We start from the raw sequence: 14,141 nt of genomic DNA, 5'->3' as shown, positions 1-14,141 counted from the left end.
CACAGGCTGCCCAGAGCAGCTGCCCCATCACTGGAAGTGTCCAAGGCCAGACTGGACAGGGCTGGCAGCAAGCTGGGATGGTGGAAGGTGTCCCTGACCACGGGAAGGTAATGGCATGAGATGATCTTGGAGGTCCTTCCAACCCAAACCATTACAGGATTCTATGTGAATTGGTAGCTCCTTCTCAGCATGAGCAAAACCACTCATGACTTTTATGTTTTCACAAAATACACTGAGTTAAAAACATCCAGAAGGAAATAAACTCACAATGAATGAAGGAAGTGGAAAACAGCCAATATCTCAAACTTCTAATAATTAAATTTAGTCGCATGTGCTTTTTCTGGCCCTAGCCCAAGCCCAGCCTTTTTATTACCTTAGGTTCTCTAAGCACATGTAATATGCTCTGCATGTTATTTCAATTCTCATTAAGTTATTTAACATGTGGGGAAATAATTGTTATAAATTTGAAGTTGTGAGAAAGGGCTGGGGAAAAAAAAATCCTGGGTCTGCTGAACAGGTAAAAAAGTAGAAATGAGACTATAACTATGTTAAATAGTTAACCAAAATATCATAGTTTCTCTGAACAGTTTTTTTTTTTTGTTTGTTTGTTTGTTTTATTTTTTTTCATTAATACTTATCTCTACTTCTTTTCTTCAAAATCCCTTTACAATCTCTTCCTTTAAATACAGTGGGAATAATTCCCTCTGTTTTTCCATTCCTCGTTTCCTCCATATTAGGATAACAAAGCAACAGTATTGCCTCAAGCTGCAAAAGCTGGGACTGACAGGGTGTAGACACACAGTAATTTTTGAAAACACAATTTAGTCCTGAGGCTCACGTTTTGCATCATTAAGAACTGGTGCTTGGGTGGCATTATCTAATCAATGTCCCTGTCTAAAATGTAATTAGTTGTAGGACTGAAAGAAGCAAACTCAAGTCATCATAAAAGTCAATCAGCCAGGATATAATTTCTGTGAAACCACAAAATAGATGATTGCTTCTGTTCTATATGAAGGTTTTTGATAAACCTTGCTAAGAGACTTTAGGCGCTTTCAGGAGCTCATTGTATTCTTTTTAAAAGAGCCATTTCTCTTTTGTATATTTTAACAATTAAGTGATGGTGAAAGATGGAATCTGATTTTCTTCTTTCCATAATAATCTCCCATTAGTCTTTGTTCCATCAAAGTCAGTGGATGTGTTCCCAAGAATTCCTGAGAGAAGGATCGGGCCCTTCAATTTTAGTGCCAGTATATCATATCCAGTGGAATATTCCCCCTTTGTTAAGGTCTTTCAGTGCTGCAAGTCACTGAATATTAGCTGAATAACTTTGCTGTTTAGACCTCTCTTTGTTTACAAATCTCTGGTCTCAGACTCTCAGGGGACACATGAACTTGGAAGCATAACTTCTATACAGCTCTGTCTAAAAAATATATTACTTATTATAAAATAAAATAGATGGCCAGCTATTTAAATATATTACTACATGTTTTATTTAAAATATGTTGCAGAATATATATCTTTGGTTTCCAAATAAATTTCCAATTTTTTTTCTGGTAAAATCTGTTTATAGAAAATCCAATTCCTGAAAAAAATACGAATAGAATTATTTTCACTTTAATGTTACTATCATCCTGTTGGTTAATGAAGCGGTGCTAGATTCCTTCCTGTGGTACTACAGATTTCCATGATCTCAAAGTGCCCTTTGAAAGGACATTATAGATTTCAGTCTAAACCCGAGATGGTGGAAAAGGCATCTCATCACAATAGGCTCCATAGATCATAGCATAATTAACTGATTGTTATAACATACTTGGGCTTGACTCTGAAGCTTTTTTACTGCTAGACACCCAAAGCAATATTTTTGGTAAATGTTGTTAATTGAAAATCCAATTTCCCCAAGTACTATAAATAGAATTATTTTCACTTTCTGATGGAAAATTTTGTATTAATATTGTGAAAGAAGGTGAAAAGTCTTTAAAAAAATTAACGCAAATCTTAGTGGTTGCAAAAAAATCCAGTTTAAGCAGAAAAATTCCAGCCATACCTACTCATTCCAATAGGCAGCAAAATATCTAACAAACATAGCGGCAGGATATGGTCCCAGGTGAACTTTTAATAGGCAGGGGACATTAGTTGTAGGGTTAGATAGCTTTTGCAGTGATCCCTGAGCTTTTGACTAATTGCCTGGCCTATTTCACATGAACAGACCACAGTGTTTTTTGGGCAGTCACTCTGTAGAGATGTCCTTTTGTCTCGGAATCTCTGCAGTTGCAAAGGAATACAGTCATGTGCCTGTGTAGGTGAAAAGAGCATGAGGGGTTAATGGGATTTTCAATTTGCTTTTCAATTTTTACTTTTTTTCACCTCAGGAATTTGAATAATTGAAAAAAGTTTTGTGAATCACAAGTCCCACTGAAAACCCTGTACACAATAATCATTTAATTATTTGAGTCTTTCTACTTGTGTTATCACGAATGCAGTAATTGGAATTTCTTTTGCTCCCTGTATGCTGATTACATTTCTAAGAGAAGGAAAACCTCTTTATTTTGTATTTCTTTTCTGTTCTTTCTCATTATTCTTTTTTATTCAAAAGGAAGAATAGTTGAATCTGCCTGAACATTTCAGAACAGCTAACCCATATCCCCATATCATTCCCCATGAAACTAAATGTTCAGACTATTCATGCAAACAGCAGCTATTCACAAATATGGAAGGAGAAATGCTGCTATTGCCTGATTTCTGAGGATCAGGGAATTCTGTGTCACAGAACAATTTTTTTTGGTTTTGCTTTTTCGTTTTGTTTTGGGGTATTTTTGTTGCACTGATGGGTTTTTCAGTTGCCAAAAGTTGTACCATATGGCAAAGAGTGAAAACAAGTGAGATTATATCCTTTGGGCTAAAGGAAAGAGGCTGACAGTAAACGTTGGTATCACGCCTTTGCAAAAATACACTGCACCTTATACCTCATTCCACAGCAGTCTGGAACAAATAACTGCAGGTGAAAAAGGTACTGTAAAACACCCTGCAACCATGAGTTATTCTGTAAAAAGTCTGGATGCATATCACTCTACTAAACTGGCATCCCTGTCATGCTTGGCAATCTTCTATTGATTTTAGAGTCCTGGCTTGAGCCATAAAGGAAAAGCTGGTTTTAAAATGAGACAGACATGGGAAAGGAAAGATAGAAAAGACAGACAGATAGATGGATAGATGGATGGATGGATGGATGGATGGATAGATGGATGGATGGATGGATGGATGGATGGATAGATAGATTAGATAGATAGATAGATAGATAGATAGATAGATAGATAGATAGATAGATAGAACAGATAAAACAGAGCTGGAGAGGGACTTTGTGCATGGACCTGCAGTGACAGAAAAGGGGGAAAAGCTTCACACAGACAAAGCAGGGGTTTGGATAAGATGTTAGGAAAAAAGTCTTGGCTGTGAGGGTGATAAGGCATGGTAGGTGTTGTCCAGAGGATCTGCGGCTGGCCCATCCCTGGAAGTGCTCAAAGGCTGGATGGAGCTTGGAGTAACCTGGTCTAGAGGGAGGTGTCCCTGCCCATGGTAGGAAGGAGGGATGGGATGATCTGTAAGGTCCTTCCAACTCAAACCATGCCATGATATGAGAGAGATAAAAAAGGTGGTATTTTTATTGCTGTTGCAGAGTAGTTTTAGCAACACTGCTCACAAAAAAGCATGGAAACTTCTGCCATGTGCAACGAACCCCTGAATGTCACCACCATCACAAAAAGCAAGAAAGAGTGGAGTTGCATCCCCATTTTTCTACCTGATTTACAGTTGTTGCATTCTTTGCTACCCAAGAAACCTGTCTAGGAAAATCCAGGTGTCCATGGCCCAGTGTTGGACCAAATCCCTGGCTGTCCCACCTGGAATTCCTGCACCATAACTGTTGCCTGGTGTCTCAGAACACAGTGAGCAGACCCAGTGCCTTCATTAAAAATTGTTATATGTTTAAAAAAATAATATTCACAGCAGCCACATAAAGCAAATAATGTTGTTAAGACTAGCAAAGTGAATATGAATGATTACTTAGAAAACTGCTTTTTTGCAAGAAATGTTAAATTCACCAGGTGATTGAGGGAGGGACAGAGCTCTAAAATGAAACCCTGTCTATAGGGCTGACTAATAAAAAGATGAAACTATATTTTACCTTCAAAAACAGTAAGAGTACCCAGATGAGAGTTGAATATATTGGCTTAAAATATAATGAGATGGTATTTATTTGTGAAAATTAAAACTCTACTTAAAAAAAAAAAGAAATCACTTTGCCAAAATTCTAAGATATGACATTGACTTCCTAGCGGCTCTCCCTTTTTGTGGAAATTATGATACAAATTGTGATACAAGCCAAAACTTGCCTAGAGGTTTATATCATTAATTTTGATATGTGAGAAATAAGAATAGTGAGATAACATCTCCAAGACATCAGCATAGAACTTTGCTCAAGTAGTAAAAAAAAAAAAAAAAAAAAAAAAAAAAAAAAAAAAAAAAAAGTATTGTTATTATTAAATACTAAATATAAATGTCATAATAATCATATAACTCTAAATATTTCTCTTTCTGTAAGCTTTTCTCTCAATGCACAGATTTTATATTTTGAAATTATAATTTGTGAATATTCATGGATCTATATTTCATAATTTTTTTTATTTCTGATTCAAATTTATTGAACTCTTAAAACTTAACAACTCTTGGCAAAAACTCATGAACCTTAAATACGGATTATCTTTTTCCCACATCTAGATCTGCCCAAAAATGCCTTAAGCAAAGAAATGAATACCAATATCTTCAGCTATAAAAATTCAATTAGAAATACCCTGAATAACAGCAACCACAAAAATGCTAACTATAAAATGTTGTAAAATGAAACTGCTACAGAAGTTTACAAAATTGAGATCCTGGAATTATCAAAATGACAGAAAAAACCCTATTTACATTTCTCAGGTGATTTGAGCAGAAAAGTCAACTGTGCTTGGAGCACGTGTCAGTTTTGGAGGTTAGATATTACTTTTCTTTCAAGGCTCAGGTATGAAAAACATGAAAAAAAAACCAACAAAAAACCACCACAACCACCTTCCACAAGACAAACAAACAAACTAACAAAACAAAGCAATACAAACAAACAAATAAACCCCCCAAAAACAAACAAAAAACCAACCAACCAACCAACCAACCAACCAACCAACCAAAAAAAAACATTAAAAGAGTCCAGACACTGTACTGAAGCATTCTATATCTGGGGCAAACTGCTGGTAACAAATGATAAAGCAACAAAACCCCACTCTCATCTCTGAATTATTGAGCCCAGATCTAAAACTTCAGAGAATCTTTAACAATGTACCATTTTCCTTAGAAAATCATCTCACGATGTGTAATGATCTTGCCTATATATTTTAATTATTTTTAACTTTTTAAATAGGCTTTTGAGTAATAACTTCTTAACATTCACCAGAAGGTAACTAAATCTTTAAAGGACTGCTGGTGTAACCAGTTTAACGTTGCAATTGAATTGAGGTTTATGCATATAAAGGAAAAAAAAATCTGAAAAAATATTTTCCTCCATAATATCCAAAATTGCTTCTGTATTTTCACAGATTTGCAGAATCACAGAATATCCTGAGTTAAAAGCAACCCATTGGAATCACTGAGTCCAACTCCTGGCCCCTTCCAAGGTACCCAAGAATGTATGTTATATGTTAAAAAAAAAATTTCCTCATCCCCCAATTTATTTCTGGTCAGCTTCATCTCCAATTGCACTTTGGCCACACAGATTTTCTGCCTGCAGTGGCAAGAGGCATCTCTGTATTTCTGCCACATCAGCTAACATTGCTTCTTTAGAACACACACTTTGCCTTGTGTCCAAAAATAAATTTCTGCTCATCCCAGCTAGCCTTCTGCCTTGTCTGCTTGACTTCCAGCATTTTGGAATTGCTTGCTCCTGTGCCCTTATGAGGTCATCATAGCACCTTCCAGGGGACTTTACTTAGTAGTTCCTTGTGCAGCCTGAAGTTATCGCAAAACTGAAAAAAGAAATTTTGGCAACGTTGTTTTCTAGATCATCAAATAATGTAGCTTTAGTCATCTAATGTTGGGAATGCAAAAATATTTTGTTTTATTTTATATACATACAATTATTGTTCAAGAGTGCAGAACCTTCTCCCTAGTCTCTTTTCCTTAAGTACAGGCCACATGTTTGATATCTGTTTAAAGATATTTACTAAAAACCACTTCAGGCCAGCTATTCCATCTTCCACTTGATTTTGAATTCTATGATGTAGATTGTCCAATTCATCTGATAAAATATTTTGCTTGGGAGATTTAGTTCTGAGCTTGACTATGGCAACTTTCTTTTCCACTCCATCAACTCCTACAGGCATTTCTCATTTTCAACACAAATTCCTTTAAAACATGAGCAAAGGAAATTTTACCTTTGAGAGCACAATTTGGCAACATGTGTCACCCAGTCTCTTAGAATGATGGATCCCAATCCATCCTTTCACTTTTTTTCCCAGTTATCTTAGATTATTTTTTTTTACTCTTTATGTTGATTTATTTTTTTAGGACAGACGAAAATATGGATTTTGTCAGTTTTTCCTCTATTTGCTTCTTGACAAGAGATCCTCATTATAAATTAATTTTTAAATAGGAATATCTCTCTTTCCTCCCCAGTCCCAAGTGACCTCTGCCACTTCTTTTTGAACCTGAACAAATCCCAAGCTTTGCCCACCTCTTTCAGCCAGCTACGTTTCTGGTTTCACTCTGTAAATATTGAGATATTTCTGAGGAACCAGTTAACCCATATGTTAGATGGCAAAGCCTGGAAGAGCCACTCACACCAAATATGCTTATTTAGCCTTTCACTTGTGAAGGCAAACACTTGTTTTCCTAGCAGCTAACTCCATTTTTCAAGCCACTCCAGCTGCAGCTGAGTCCCAAGGATTTTTCTGCCCAAGACAGAAGTGGTGACCCACTGAGTGCACGATCATCTGTGACAGCTTCAAAGCTTCATGGCCCATCTCCCGTGCTACATTTGAAAGATTACCCTACCTGTTAAACAAACTGGTGCAATTTTTGATTGGCCATGCACAGGCCTCATTGGGGAAGTTTGAGCCAGAACTCGTGTTCCCATTTCATGCTTATGATGCAGTAAACTTTAGCACGAAGCCATCAAATGTCATGCTCTGATGTGTAAGAGTTTTTCTTCTAACAGAGATTGTACTGGACCTGCTTCGTAGCCCATGACATCACTTTGTCAGATATCCTCAATCTCTGACATCATACCCAACTACATTTATGCCATTTATGACACAGATTTATAATTTCCGAAATATCATAAGCCTGAATAACAACTGTGGTTGCTAATTTTAACTCTTAAAAGCAGTAAGGATTTTTAAACCACCCCTAAATTTCTCTCCAGGTACAACAAACCTTATCCAAAAAAGTTCCTTAAGCCCAGGAGGGTTTTAGATTTTTGAGGATCTAAAATTGAAATCTCCTGTTGCATCCCAAGACTAAGATTATTTCTCCTTAAACTACTTTTTCTAAGATAAAAATAAAACAGAATCTATTTTAAAAAGCAAATAAAAGGAAACTGACAAAACAAAGCATTTAACTGATCATATATTGCTTCTCTTATGCTGAGAATGAGCCACATGAGGCAGATGGTGAACATTTTGCTTATTGTACTACAGGAAACCACTCAGACAATGCATCAGTGAGAGTCACATTAATACATTCTTGGAAAAGAATGAAATTAAATAACTTAATAAATTAAATAAATAAGATATTATGGAAAAACACCATTTCCCATTCTTACTGAAGGGCATGTACATCTTCAAATTCCTAAAATAGTTATTACAAGGCTTATCACAAGGCTCAGGATATATCCTGGTAAAAGATCAAAGCCTGTAAACTTTGTCCCCTGTAAAAACTGTGCTATTTTGAGGATGTCCTCTGATTTAAGGGGGAAAAAAAAAAAAAAAAAAAAAAAGGCCTGCATAGAGATCATCCATATTTTGTGGTGACCTGATAACTACCAGCAAAAAAGGAGGTAAGTGGGAGTTTGATGCAACACTGATGTCTTCATAGCTTGTACAATTTTGGGAGTACTTTAAAATAGTTTTTACTTTGGTTAGATTGTCTCAATATACAGTTTTCGTTGAATTTGATCTTGAAACAATGCATCAGTTTGAGGTCATTCTAAATAATTTACTTGCCTTCAATTTGGGCACTGAATATAAAAAAACAATATTTCTTGCACAGTATCTCAAACAATTCAGAGAAGAGCAGAATGGAGGTTCTTCTTCAGAATGGAGGTTTTTTCCTGGTTAAAACCTTTAAATTACAAGCCCATGCAAACCATAGACTGTTCGGGAGTCACTTTAAATATTAAGAGAAAAATCTGATGTTATTTTCTGTTTGGCCCACAAGACTTCCTAGTTCTAATATAGAACATCCTCACTGAAGTTTTGAATTTTTTCAATCTATTTACAAAGTTCTTGTGATTCCCAAATGTTAGACTTGATATAAGTATGCACTGTTATTATTGCCATTATTCATATTTGTGGAACTTTTTGTAAAACCTAATTCTGTCTCCAGGTGGTGATTGATTCTGCAAGGAAGTTTTGCAGGAAGCAATTAATGAACAGCATTTTCATCACTGTCCTTCTCAAACCGTAAGTGCACCTGAAATCAGTCACAGAGGATTTCCACTGTATTGTTTTATTATTTCTGATCCTGTTTAACAGATGGTTTCTGAGACTCATTCAGAGTCTCCCTAATTTTTCTCTGTCTATTACAGATGCTCTTGAGTACACACCTATTGTGCTGTGCTCTTACAATTGTTTAATTTAAGCACGCCACATATACCATACTAAATTACAAACACAAAACCTCAGGAGGAATAATGCGGTGGTTTCTACCTGTAGGCTCTGACAGATGGGCTGCTGCAAATTTCATTTTCACTGGGATTTGATATGGTTTTATCCTGGTTTTTAAGTCTAGTTAGGGCAGACAAGATTTTCAGTACTTGAAAGATGGGGACAAACTTATTATGGGCACCTATGGCAATAAGGCAAGAGGTAAGGGCATAAAGTTGAAGGAGGATCCATTTTTATTATAAGATAATAAAATGCAAGGAAGGAATTTTTTACAAAGAGGGTGATAAAGCCCTGGAAAAGTCTGCCCAGAGAGGTGGTGGATGCCCCAGGACATGAAAAATTCAAGGTTAGGTTGAATGCAACTGTGAGCAACTGGATCTGTTTGAAGATGTCCCTGATTACGGTAGAGGGACTTAACTAGATGTCTTTTAAACATCCCTTCTAACCCAAAGTATTCTGTGATTCTGTGAGTTTCTATGAAAATAAAACATAATAATCTTCCATCTGAGCTAGTCATCTTGACCCCATTTTCCCTTTATCAGTGAAAGGAAATCAGCATTCCCACATATGGCTCACCCAGAGATGCTCTTTAGAGTGCCACTCTTCCTGCTGTAGAGCTCTACATTTTAGATTTCCAAAGAGAGCAGACAGTTTTCCCAACCCTAACGATGTTAAGGGTTGTGAATTTAGGATCTGACCCTGTGAGCACAGTATAAAGGCTATGCCTGATGTGAGGCAGACATCAGCTTCCTTCTGTATACTGACAGACACAGGTATTCAGGCAGAAATAAAGATTCATCTGAAATCTAAATGCAGATGTGAATAGACCAGGGCATGGCATTGTATAAATGTAATTATGCAAAACCCAGACAAGAGCTTTTGTCTGGATGTCTTGCAACCAGCCAAAGTCAGCTCTGTTTGTTTGAAACCACAGTTTTCTATGGTATCTTAATTTGTTAGCATTCAAAATGAGAGAGGGGGAATCCTGGTTAATCATAATTTAGAAAATGGTAGAAATTCCATTGCTTGATGCATACATAAATAAATACATTACTCTAGCTGATTACAGCCTTACACATTATCACTTCTCTTGAAGATGTATAAAACACAGGTTGGTGAGAGAGAGAAGCCAGACCTAGACCTCTTTTGTTGAAAAAGATCTTCTGTGCTGTGATAAAACCAACGGCTCTTTGCTACCAATTTCCTGATGTAACCTCTCAAATATTAATTTCACTAGCTTGAATTGAGTTTTATGTGACAAACTGCTGGTTTTACTGAGATGAAAAGCCTTTCATCTGCAGTATAGACTGCAGGATTTTCTTTATACTTTTCTTTTGTTTTCATTCTTAAATGATTTGAAAATTGACTCTCCTTCTGGAGAAGGGCTATTTTCCTCCGAGCCTATGTTAAACAGGATGTACCTACAGGTCTAATGGAGTCTCTTCTGAGGTAATTGCAAAGCAATGAAACTGTGTAGCCAATGTTATCAGTTATTAATAATCACTTTAAACAGATCACTTTCTAAATTGTATTTCTGCTGTCCTAAAAAAAAAAATCCCTCAGAATCTGCATATTACTGAGCCAGAAGACACATAGATCTCAATAGCTGTCCTTAAAGTAGAAATATTGATGCTGGATGCTCTGTGTTAATCAAGAAGACATAACTGTGAAGGAAACTTGGAAAGAAGGAAGTGAAGACAGAGAAGAAAATCCTTTCTGCAAGTTTTTTTCCCATCATTTTAGTTACACTATCAGCACGTGATAGAGAATGAAAATAAAATTACTACAAGCAACAGAAATTACATCTTCTTTGCAAATATTTTGATACACATATAATTTAATTACAACTAAAAAAGGGAAATTGTCAGAACCACTAAAAGTATGCAAAGTATAGGCATAGACCTGCTTAGTTTTCAATGCAGTGCCCCAAAGCACACAGAGATTACTGTAGTTTACTAGAGATTACTGTTTTCTATAGTTTAATGCAACGACGTGGATCTTTACCATTCTAGGGTGTTAGCTTGAAAACAGAGGAGGGAAAGATCATTTGACATCAGAATTCTGAGATCCTGTTGACAGCTTCACTAGCCTTTTTGAAACATAATCACAATCATGCTGGTTACGAGGTGCTCTGAGAACCTTCCTCGCTGAGACCACCTGCAGACTGAAAATCTCCTGGAAATGAACCGGGCGCAAGCAGACTCAGATACTAAAATGTAACACTGATTTCATACTCTTTACAGAGCTGGAGAACTTAAAAAACTGATGACAACATTGGTGTTGCTATATTCCTCTTTGAATATTGATTAACCTGTAAGATACCCTTGGCATCCTGACACAAGGTGCTCTTTTTTTCACAAGTGAAATGACATCAGCTCTGTGGCCTTGCCTGATGATCTCTGGACAGTGGTTGATGCTGGTTGTTGTCAGACATGATCCAGACCCTGTTTTTAGAGCTCTTACTTCTGTCTTCTCAGATGCCTCTTCAGCATAGACTTTTCTGAGGATCTGGACTCTACTCACCTCAGCTGGATGCTGCAGGACTACCTATTGCTGGTCTACTGGATTTGGCTGGAGTAAGGTTAGATTTTTCCCAGGGGCTGTGTTTTGGGTTTGTGCTGAACACAGGGTGGATGACACAGAGATGTTTTTGTTATTGCTGAGCAGGGCTTGCACAGAGCCAAGGCCTTTGCTGCTTTTTGCCCTGCCAGGGTGGGGAGGGGATGGGGATGACTGAGAGTTTAGGAGGAGACACAGCCAGGACAGGTGACCCCGAGTGACCAAAGGGATGTTCCTGACTGTGTGACATCATCCTCAGTGTATAAAGTGGGGGCAGGAGGAGGAAGGAGGAAGGGGGATGTTTGGAGTGATGGTGATTGTTTTCCCAAGCCACTGTTACATGTGGTGGGTTCCAGCTCTCTGGAGGTGACTGAACGCCTACCTGCCCATGGAAAGAAGAGAATTAATTCCTCTTTTTGCTCTGCTGGTGTGCAAGGCTTTTTCTTTCTCTATTAAACTGTCTTTATCTCAACCCATGACTTTTCCAGCTTTTACCCTTCCAATTTTTTCCCCGCTCCTGCTGGTTGGGCAGGAGCAAGAGATCGTGGGGGGCTTGGAGTATGGATGGGCTTAAATCACAATAGTTGCCTAAGCCACAGCTTTGTGATAATGTGCTGCTCCTCACTATTGATTCCTGGTTTTCCTGCCTTTACAGAGCATCCAACCCTTGCAGCTGTCTAGCAGTAACTAGCCCAGTGCTGGTTTTTACACTGAAGTCACTGATGTATGTAATGATCTTTCATTTACATCAATAACAAGAATTTGTTCATGGGTGAATACTTTCCTTGCGTGTAGAAAACTTATTACCTGAATTCTCATCAGCTCAGAAAATGAGGGAAATTGGCTCATAATCTCCAATGTGAGGCTTCTCAAAATGAGAAAGGAGTCTAGCAGGGCAACATCTCCCCAGGTCCCAGCAGTGGGGACATGCCTGTCTGCTCCTGCTTCAGCTCCTGCTTACATGCCTCTTACTGGGGAAATAAAAAGAAGCAGAACCAGAAGCTTGTGAGTGATGCAATCATTTAAGCATCAAGAATTGTAAATTATGATGAGCCAGTATTCTTTGTAGTAGTCTTTTGGAGCAAATTGATCAAAAATCTCTAAAATAAAGTTCATTCTTATCTTGTGGATGATAAAAAGATTCATGCAAGGAAAAGTGTGTTCAGTGATCAATCACAATGAGAAACAGGGATAAATTTGCTGAAAATGCTACTGTTGGTAAAAACTATTATGAGAGAATGTTATTTGTTATGAAAGTTCTGTGTAAGGTAAATTTGCATACAGTTAAATCAACAATTAAAATAGAAAGACAAGCTCTGTTAATTTCTGGGGATAGGGCTGGGATCTCTGTAAAATTCTTCTCTTAGGAACCATTTCCTTTGGGCCAAAATTCACCAAGCCAAAATATTTTGTTAACTAAACCCATATAGTTTGTAGAACGTACTTTTTTTTTTCAGAATATCAGTCCCCCTTCACAGCTAATAACACCAAAAAGAAGGTGTCAGTGTAGACATATTCACTGCATAGCAAGGAATTATCTTTACATAGGACAGATGATTATATGATTACACAGAACATTTGTTACTCCCCTTCAATGGTGATGGATTGGGTGAAAAGACCAAATTTAGACAACTGAATCACAGATATTTTTAGGCTTGGCAGATGAGGGGAGTCCTACCCAGTGAGGGTACACTTCTAAAAGTACCTTTTATGTTGATATTGATGTTCTACTGTAGCAAACTAAACTCTTTCCCCACAATTTTTCAGTATGACTGGAAATATTCCTGCACTTCTCAATTAAGAATAAGATTGAATTCAAGCAGCTTGTGCACGAAGTGAATTTTCACTCAAGACTGGTGTCCAATTTGTGCTCAGAATATAACTATATCCATCTACTGCTACTCCCTGGTAATTAGTAGTTTTATAGACATCATTTTTACAGTCATGTTCTCGCATTACAAGATATGTGGAATACAAATTTGCTTAACATTACTTACACCATAAAAACCAGAATAAATGCAGGGAGCTAGTGTCACTGCTCCTCACAATCCAGCACATTTTGCATTTCCATTTAGAAGAAAATTCTAACTGCTTCTTCAAGGGATATTTTATTACCGAAAAACAAATGGCAATATCACTTCAATGACAATGCATCAGCTAATATTCATCTATACTAAAACAACTCCAGCCCAAATAATTTTGGTTTCAGACAATCGACTCTGTACTATTAGCCATAGGATAATTAGAATACAACCAATCTTAGTATTATAATTACTTGCAGTTTAATTCTCACATTGACCTGATATTGCACACCACTATGGCTCATTACGCTTGTTTTATTAACGCAGTGTACCAAAAATTATGTTAACATTCTTGCTAGCTACAACATAATCTTCTGGTTCACCCACACACAAAATAGCCTCTATTTAAGGTGAAATAATAATAATAAAAATATTGCAGTAAAACGTAAATGCTTAGTTACATTCTGATTTCCAACAGTCATAACAATTTACATAATTGCTCTGATATTTTTCGCTGAATATTCCTAACCATTCTATTTTGCTTAGAAAATTATATTTATATATGCTTCTCTGACATTCAAAGACACTTTTTTATATGACAGCAGGAATTGAAATAAAATGAGTTAATAAAATCAGTGATGCCAATGTATTA

General features: G+C 36.9%; 1 protein-coding gene across 1 annotated transcript in view; it reads right to left on the bottom strand.

The window, feature by feature from the left end:
• RIT2 (Ras like without CAAX 2) overlaps positions 1 to 14,141 on the bottom strand; it is a gene marked incomplete at both ends in the record, with an annotated part of 172,452 nt that overhangs the window by 52,111 nt on the left and 106,200 nt on the right. The window lies entirely within an intron of this gene.

This window comes from Fringilla coelebs, assembly GCF_963513975.1.
Source record: "Fringilla coelebs genome assembly, chromosome: Z".
Lineage (NCBI taxonomy): Eukaryota > Metazoa > Chordata > Aves > Passeriformes > Fringillidae > Fringilla > Fringilla coelebs.
Note: the sequence above shows the minus strand (reverse complement) of the source record. Positions and strands in the feature narration are given on the sequence as shown.